This window comes from Mustela putorius, unplaced genomic scaffold (assembly GCF_011764305.1).
Source record: "Mustela putorius furo isolate JIRA1106 unplaced genomic scaffold, ASM1176430v1.1 tig00537338_pilon_pilon_pilon, whole genome shotgun sequence".
Taxonomy (NCBI): Eukaryota; Metazoa; Chordata; class Mammalia; order Carnivora; family Mustelidae; genus Mustela; species Mustela putorius.
This window is the reverse complement of record NW_025422460.1, coordinates 2,536,777-2,544,954: the sequence shown is the minus strand read 5'-3', so window position 1 is coordinate 2,544,954 and position 8,178 is coordinate 2,536,777. Positions and strand designations below refer to the sequence as shown.

The 8,178-nt window shown below is 47.3% G+C and overlaps 1 protein-coding gene across 2 annotated transcripts in view; it reads left to right on the top strand.

Annotated features, from left to right (window-relative positions):
- Positions 1-223: 223 nt before the first annotated feature.
- Positions 224-8,178, top strand: part of MYO7B (myosin VIIB) — a 104,062-nt gene continuing 96,107 nt past the window's right edge. For both annotated transcript variants that reach the window (XR_006604962.1, XM_013049533.2), the window contains exon 1: positions 224-359. The gene's annotated coding sequence lies outside the window, so the exon portion shown is untranslated. The remainder of the gene's footprint in view (positions 360-8,178) is intronic.

The following is an 8,178-nucleotide window of genomic DNA, read 5'->3' as shown; positions in this document are numbered from 1 at the left end:
ATAGGGCTTGGCTGGTGGCCAGCAATAGGTGCATGGAGAGCAGACTCTGACAGCCTGTGGGGACTGTCTGCTGAAGAGGCCAGGGTTAAAGATCAGGCCGCTGTGAGGCTTTGCTAGCTAGGGCCGTGGCAGCCATGTGGGAGTGGATATGCCTGGAGCCCAAGGACAAAGTCCTATAATAAATTACGTGGGCCCAGACTGCTGGGCCATTTCCTCTTGGGGCCCTTCTGCCTCTTCCTCCTCTCCCTTACTCTCTGACAGGCCCGGAGCCCTGGCACTGCCTCCTTTCCCTGCTCTTTCAGAGTGCCTGAAAAGAAGAAGTGGTGGAGAAGAAGGGAGTCAGCGAGACACCTGAGAAGGTAAGGGAGAACCAGAGGCTTCTCTGCCCACTGGATGCACCGGGGCCTTTGGGATAGGACGGGGGGGGGGGGCGGGGGGTGGGTGAGGGAGCCACCTCTCAGGAGGGAGGTGGCTGGATAGAAGGTGGGAGGCACAGATCTGGGGAAGAAGCACTGCAGGGCTCATGTGGAAACAAGGTAGGGTAGGCCTGTGAAGTAGAGAGCCAGAGATTGCTTTCAGGAGCTGGGAAACCAGGAACCCCAGCCCAGAAACCTGTTCTATCAGCACAGGGCTGGACTGGGGGGCCGAGGAAGGGGAGGAAAAGCTGCCCTGGCCCTCTGCCATAGGAAGGCAGACTCACTGGCAGGGGGGATTGATGGCCGGGGCTACTCTAGCCAGCAGGCTTCTCATAGCATAAGGACACACCAAGGAATCATGAGGCATGAGGGAGAGACTGGGTGCCAATGCTGTGGCTCCTGGCAGATGTCAGGTACACTATATGTGCCACCACTCTGTGTCCTCACAGCACACTGGTGATATTACCACTGTGGACAAACATGTATGGACAAGTATGTATGGACAGCTGGGGTGCCACAGAAAGAAGCAGAGTTGAGACGGGACTCCAAAGCCCAGGCTCCTCTGTCTCTGTGTACCTTAGGGGCCAACTGCAGACAATCGTGTTACTCACCTCTGAAAGACCGGGGACCCTGGTGAGGCAGGACCCTTTATCCCCAGCCTCAAAGCCTCCAGAGTGGAGGTGTTCAGTTGTGGGAACAGGGTGTCTGGGGGAAGGACTCCGCCGTTGGTTTCCATAAGCTGCCTCACTTGGGCTGCCGGCATGGTGGGCATCCATCCCCATTTCACAGATAAGGACATTTCAGATACAGAATTGGGGGGCTCTGGCAGCTGGCGGGTGTGGGGCCCCATCCTAAATCTCCTAAATTGTGTGTGTTTATTTCCCCATGACCTGGCCTCCCTTGAAGCCATACTCTGTAACTCTGGGCTTGAATTTTGTTCAAAATTCAGGGATTCATAAAATCCCTGAACTCTGTTCAAGACTTTAGTTTAAAAACTAAATAAATAAATAATAATTTATAAAAAAAAAAAAAAAAAAAAAAAAACCTCTGCATGCGGCCTGGAGCACAAGCCCCAGTAAATTTAAGAAGTATTCAGCTCAATTGCACTCCCAGTAGGAGACCTTCCCCGTTGCCCAAGCTTTCGGGTGCCTCTTCCCAGAAGACCTGTCCAGAAGTGTGTCTTGGGCACTGCTGCATCCTCACTTGGGCATGGGGCCAGGTACTATGAGTGTGCAGCTCTGTGGGGAGGTGACTCAGCAGGACAAACATTCCCAGTTACCTAGATGCATCTGTATCACTGTGTGTTGTTCATGTCTTCCACAAAGGCTCTCGCTTCTACGTTGTCACTCAGGGCACATGACAAGCTGCAGGGAAGAAGATCAAGAATTGTGCTTTTCATTAAAGAGCTCATGGAGATAGAGGAGGGTAAAATTTGCCTCAGGCCGTTGGCTATGAACAGCTTAAGAGCACAGGCTGGATCTCCTCAAGATTTCTCTGTCCCCCACATCCACCCAGGGCATGGCAAAGAAGAGGCATTTGGGGAAGATATGTTGAATGAAGGAATAGAATAGGTTAAGCTAGGAGTGAAGTCAAGTTTCTATCCAATGCCATTTAGACCCTTTTGTCTATCTCCTCAATTAATCAAGCAGTGTGTATCATGTTCCTTCACTACTGGGTAGGTAAGATAAGTCTGTGCAAAAGAAAAGTGACCCATCCAGAAATGCAGGCCTCATAGGTATCAAGAGTTAGAGGAGGATATTGCTGGGGTGGAGGACAGGGTGGGAAGGGGGAAGGGTGACAGAGAAGGAGGCAGAGGGACAAATGTGCGGCGTAGGAAAGGATGGCTTGATGACAAGGTGGAGGGTTGGGATGTTCCAGGCTAAGGAAAGGCCATCACATAGTTGCAGAGGAAAGAAAGTACAAGTCCAGCTTGGGCACTGCTGTCTCCTAGCAGAAACTGAGTGTGGGACTAGGGAAACAGATTCTTCTTCCATGTTGATAGAGATATTCTCTTCTGCATTGTCCAGCACAGTAGCCACTAGCCACACATGTGCCTACTGAGCACTTGAAGTGTGGCTGGGGTGACCAAGGAACTGAATATTCAATTTTTTTAAAAGGTTTTTTAAAATGTTTTTTAAAAGGTTTTATTTATTTATTTGAGAGAGTCAGACAGACAGAGATAGTGAGAGAAAGCAGGAGCAGGGAGGAGAGAGAGAAGCAGACTCCTGCTGAGCAGGGAGCCTGACGCAGGGCTTGATCCCGGGACTCTGGGATCATGGCCTGAGCCAAAGGCAGATGCATAACGGACTGAGCCACCCAGGCACCTCTGAATTTTTAATTTTAACTAAAATGAATTTAAATGTAAGTAGCTACATATATCTAGTTGCTGCCACATTGGACAATCCAGTCCTAGAGAGTACCGCATGTCAGACCAAGGAGAGGGGTAAAGTGAAATAAACAAGAATTTCCCAGCCAGACAAGCATGGGTTCAAATCCCAACTCAATCACCTACCAGGTGTGGGACCTGAAGCCTCAGTTTCTTCATCTGTCAAATGAGACCATATCACCCACCTTGTAGCATTGTTGTACAGATTAAATTAATAAACTGCTATTGGAAAACTCTCTGCATGGAGCCTGAGTACAGTCTGAGGCCCTGCTTTGTTCTGGAGCCTATGGACAGAATGTTCGTGGTAGGCAAAGGAACCATAGCGCTGTGGAATAGACTGATACCCCAGGCACATGTATCTGCAAATCTCTCTCACAGATCACCTGCCTTATACAAAAAATAAACAAAAGACAGTCATTTGAGGCAAATTTCAGAGATACCTACAATGCAAAAGAATAAAAAAAAAGAAATGAGAAAGCAAGATAAAGTAGGAAAAATTAAAGTAGGAAAGTACAATTTGGCTAGAGAAAGGTTAGTAAAGGAAGGCTCAGTGTATTTGTTAAACGTAGCCACCAAGATTACTCTGAGATTCCTGGTGGGCAATGCAAAAACAAAATACAAGCAGGGACAAGTTCAAACATGTCCTTGTTAAGAACAAACCAGTTTCTGAGAAGGAGCCCATCTTTCCTGATGGGACTACCAAGCAAGGAAATACCATTGGTAAAAACAGTAAAGTCAAGAAGGCTTCTCAAGGGCCCTGTCTTCCAAGCTGTCCCTGGGCAGGCTGAAGTCACTCTGCCAAACCAAAGCTTGGGAGAAGCCAGTCTCTGAAAGAAGGTAAACCATGAGTTCAGTACAGGACATGAATGCCCTTCCTGAGGACTGGCCAGGGTCTTCTGTGACCAGAGAAGGCAGGCATTAGCTAGGATGGGTGAAGACAAAGTCAGGGAGACTGCAAGGGGACACTTAAGCCAGGTCTGAGTGGGCCAGAAATGAGGCTGGAGAAGTGAGCAGGCACTTCACCTGTACTAGCAGGGAGCCCTAAAGCACCTGAATCCAGGTGTGTGTGTTAGGTGTGAGTGGGGGAGGGATAAACTTAGTTTAAGAGGCTCATCATACCACATTGTGGAGGAACAGGACCCCGGCTGAATTCCCTGCAGCTGCACTGCCCCTCTGGAAGGGGAGCAGAGCCCTACTGGAAGGAAAAATTCTCCCACTAGAGCCTCTTCAGAGAGGCCATCCTGCCATCACTGACTTCCCCGGGAGGCTCTAGGAATGAGGCTCTAAGGAAGCAGGGTCTCTTGGTACTACATCAGCACACGGTTTTGGACAGTGGGGGTAGCCAGCCCCTGTGCCCAATAGGGGAGGATAGGATGGAGGACTATAGTTTCACATCCTCAACCTGGACTTACCTGGGCAAAAGAGAAGGGATCCCTGGTGAGGACCCAAGAGCATCATGTTTCAGGGCCAGGGGTACCTCTCAGGGACATCTATCTCCTGAATTGCCAGTCACATGGTATTCATGGGAATACCCATGACGCCACACGACCGTGACCCCACCAACATCATCCTAAATGCCAGGCAATGCTGTGTGGGTTGGGACTCCTTTCAATGGAGGGTGTGTCCCTCTGGGCCCTGGGCTGCAGAGAGGGGCTGAGCCATCCTGGCTGGATCAGGACACATGGAGAGGCTCAGAATCTGGGTTGACAGGGCCTATCCCTGCCCAGGCTGCTAAACCCAGCACCAGGGAGAACTCCCACCTCAGTAGTGCAGGGGTCAGCCCCTCCCATTCCTCCCTGTCATGAACTCGGTAGCTGATTCTTGCAGATGGTTGTACCTATGAGAAAAGGGTAGGATTTCAGGCAGCCAGGAAAGGCCATAGACAACAAAATAAGTAATAAAAATATATGGATATTGAAATGCCAAACATGACTGAAAGGAGAAACTTGTGAAGGAAAAGTCTTCCCCCACTTCCATCCCTCTACTCCTCACCCCAGTCCTCACCTCCCCTCAAAAAACCCCTGGTGGGGCGCCTGGGTGGCTCAGTGGGTTAAAGCCTCTGCTTTCAGCTCAGGTCATGATCCCAGGGTCCTGGGATCGAGCCCCACGTCGGGCTCTCTGCTCCGCAGGGAGCCTGCTTCCTCCCCCCTCTCTCTCTGCCTGCCTCTCTGCCTACTTGTGATTTCTCTCTCTCTGTCAAATAAATAAAATCTTTAAAAAAAAAAACCCTGGTAACGGTTCAATATAATTACCTCTAAAAAAAGATATATATCCATCTTTATATATATATGTTTACACAAAAATTGCATAATATTATAAAATATAATTTTTTAACATATTCATATATCAGCACATATATTAGATCAAACCATCTGAAACCACCAATATTGGACTATTTTGAGTGTCTGCAGTGGGATGGTCTAGCCAGGGCCCCTGTCACCTGCTAGACTGGGCTGTCTTTCACTGAGTGGTGGTAGCCCTTCTCACCTGTGCCCACCATCTGTTCCCCTTGGGATGACAGATTCCACATCAGGAGCCCTCAGCTCTGGAGGATTTGGCTGGTGACATAGGATAATTTCCAAGCCTCTCAGTCCCTCCCCCAGCCCGTGCCCCAGACACCTTTCTGCACCACTTCCTTGGACAATGCTTTCTCAGCCCTCCAGGGTAGCATCCCCCTCTAGACTAGCTTCCTATAGACCAGAGACTCAGTGTGGGTTTTGCTTCTCAGACTCCAGTCTCCTCCTGTATGCCCCATACACCACATGGCACACAGCCCCTTCTAGTCCCAGCAACATTTGGATTCTTCCCTCACTCACCTTTCAGCATTTTCTTAACGCTTCTTCCATGCTCCACTTTAATGATGCCCAGAAGGCCATGACAGTGATATGTGTAGCTTTAGACATCCTGCAGCTCTGAGAAAGACTTTGGTAACCAGTACCTCAACCTTCTCCCATCAGATGATTGTCACCCCCATTCTGGTACCTGAAGTTAGGTAGACCCTGAGGCCAGTGCATGACACTGCCCCAGTGGGCTCAGCAACACACTGACCTGCCTCAGGGCTGGGCAAGGGCATCTGAGCTAAGAAGAGATCATCTCACTAACAAGAGGCAGGAACTTGTGAACACCCAGAGTTTTCCCTCAGAGGCAATGCCATACTGCTCTCCTGGAATAGGAAGGTGTTTTCATCTTCCCGGTGGCCAAACATCTATCTACCCACCAACCCACTCATCCTTGCTCCCATTCTTTCAGCAAGAATATTGTGAGCCCCTACTGGAATGAGTAGGGCACAGTTCTGGTCTTAAGATTATCACCAATGTTGGAGAGATACACACACTGACCATAAAAACAGGAATAAGTGCTGAGAGAGGAAATTACAGCTGCACCATGAGAGGGTGCCTGTGTGTGGATACAGACATGCGTGCGTATGCGCTCCTGCTAAACTCACATCAGATCAAGTGCACAGACACCCAAGTGAGAGAGAATGTGGGCTATTTTGGGAACTGCATGAAATTTAGGGCACCCTGTGGGAGAAGAGGTGAGATTTGAGGCGAAACGCCAGACGGGCCATGATCCTGAAGGACCTGACTGTGATAGAGAAATGGCACACCCTGGGGTCCCTGGTGGCTCAGTCAGTTAAGCATCTGACTCTTGATTTCAGCTCAGGTCTTGATCGCAGGGCCCTGGGTTTAAGCCCCACACTGCAGCCTGAAACAGTGTGGAGCCTACTTAAAAACAAGCCAAAAAAAGATATGACACACTCCTAGTTGTGAAGAGGCATGATGTGCCAATTATTTGCATCTTTGTAAAGATCACTCAGTTGGTGGAATGAACAATAATTTCTAGAGAGACCAGAAGCAGCAAGTCTACCTGCGAGGCTTCTAGTCTCCCAGGGGAAGCATGACAGGGGATCAAGGGATGGGCAGGACAGGAGAGAGCCTCTAGTTTTTCCTTTCTTTCAATGTCTTTCATCTGGCTGTGGTAGTAGGGTAATGCTGGTCTCATAGTATGAGCTAGGAAGTGTTTTCTCTGCTTCCGTTTCCTGGGAGATATTATAGAAAGTGAGTCTCATTTCTTCCTTAGATGTTTGGTGGAATTCATTGGTGAAACTATCTAGGGCTGGTGCCCTTTTTTTTTTTTTGACAGGTTGTTAATTATTGATTCCATTTCTTTAATAGATATAGGCTTATTCAGATTGTCTATTTCTTCTTGTGTGAGTTCTTGCAGTTTTTGTCTTTCAGGGAATTGGTCTATTTCATCTAAGCTACCAAATTTGTAGGGATCTAGTTGCTCATAATATTCCTTTTTTTTTTTATCGTTTTAATGTCCATGAGATCAAGTTAATTATTCTTGAGATGTTCCTCTCTCATTTCTGGTATTACAAATTTGTAGGGATCTAGTTGCTCATAATATTCCTTTTTTTTATCATTTTAATGTCCATGAGATCAAGTTAATTATTCTTGAGATGTTCCTCTCTCATTTCTGGTATTACAAATTTTTCTTGGTTAACTTGGCTAGAGGTTTATCAGTTTTATTGATTATTTGTTATTATGTAATGCCTGTTTTTATTCCACCTTGCCCTCTTAATTCTCCGTACACTGGAGTCTGCTCTATCTGAAATAACTTTAGCTACTCCAGTTTTCTTTCTTTCTTCCTTCCCTCCTTCCTTACTTCCTTCCTTCCTTCAACATATGATGTGTTATTTGCTTCAGGGGTATAAGTCTGTGAATCACAGTATTCACAGCACTCACCATGGCATATACCCTCCCCAATATCCACAACTCAGCCACACCATCCTTCCCCTCAACAACTTAGTTTGTTTCCTGAGATTAAGAGTCTCTTATGGTTTGTCTCCCTCCTGATCCCATCTTGTTTCATTTTTTCCCCGCAACTCTCGCCCTACCTCTCAAATTCCTCATATCAGAGAGATCGTATGATAATTGTTTTTCTCTGACTTATTTCACTTAGCATAATACCCTCTAGTTCCATTTATGTTGCTGCAAATGACAAGATTTCATTTCTTTTGATGGCTGCGTAGTATTCCATTGTCTATACATATACTACATCTTCTTTATAGATTCATCTGTTGATGGATATCTAGGTTCTTTCCATAGTTTGGCTATTGTGGACGTTGTTGCTATAAATATTAGGGTGCATGTGCTCTTTCGGATCACTACAGTTGTATATTTAGGGTAAATAACCAGTAGTGTGATTGCTGGGTCCTAGGATTGCTCTATTTTCAACTTTTTGAGGAACCTCCATACTGTTTTCCAGAGTGGTTGCACTAGCTTGAATTCCCACCAACAGTATAGGAGGGTTGCCCTTTCTCCACATCCTCGCCAACATCTGTTGTTTCCTGACTTGTTAGTTTGAGCCATT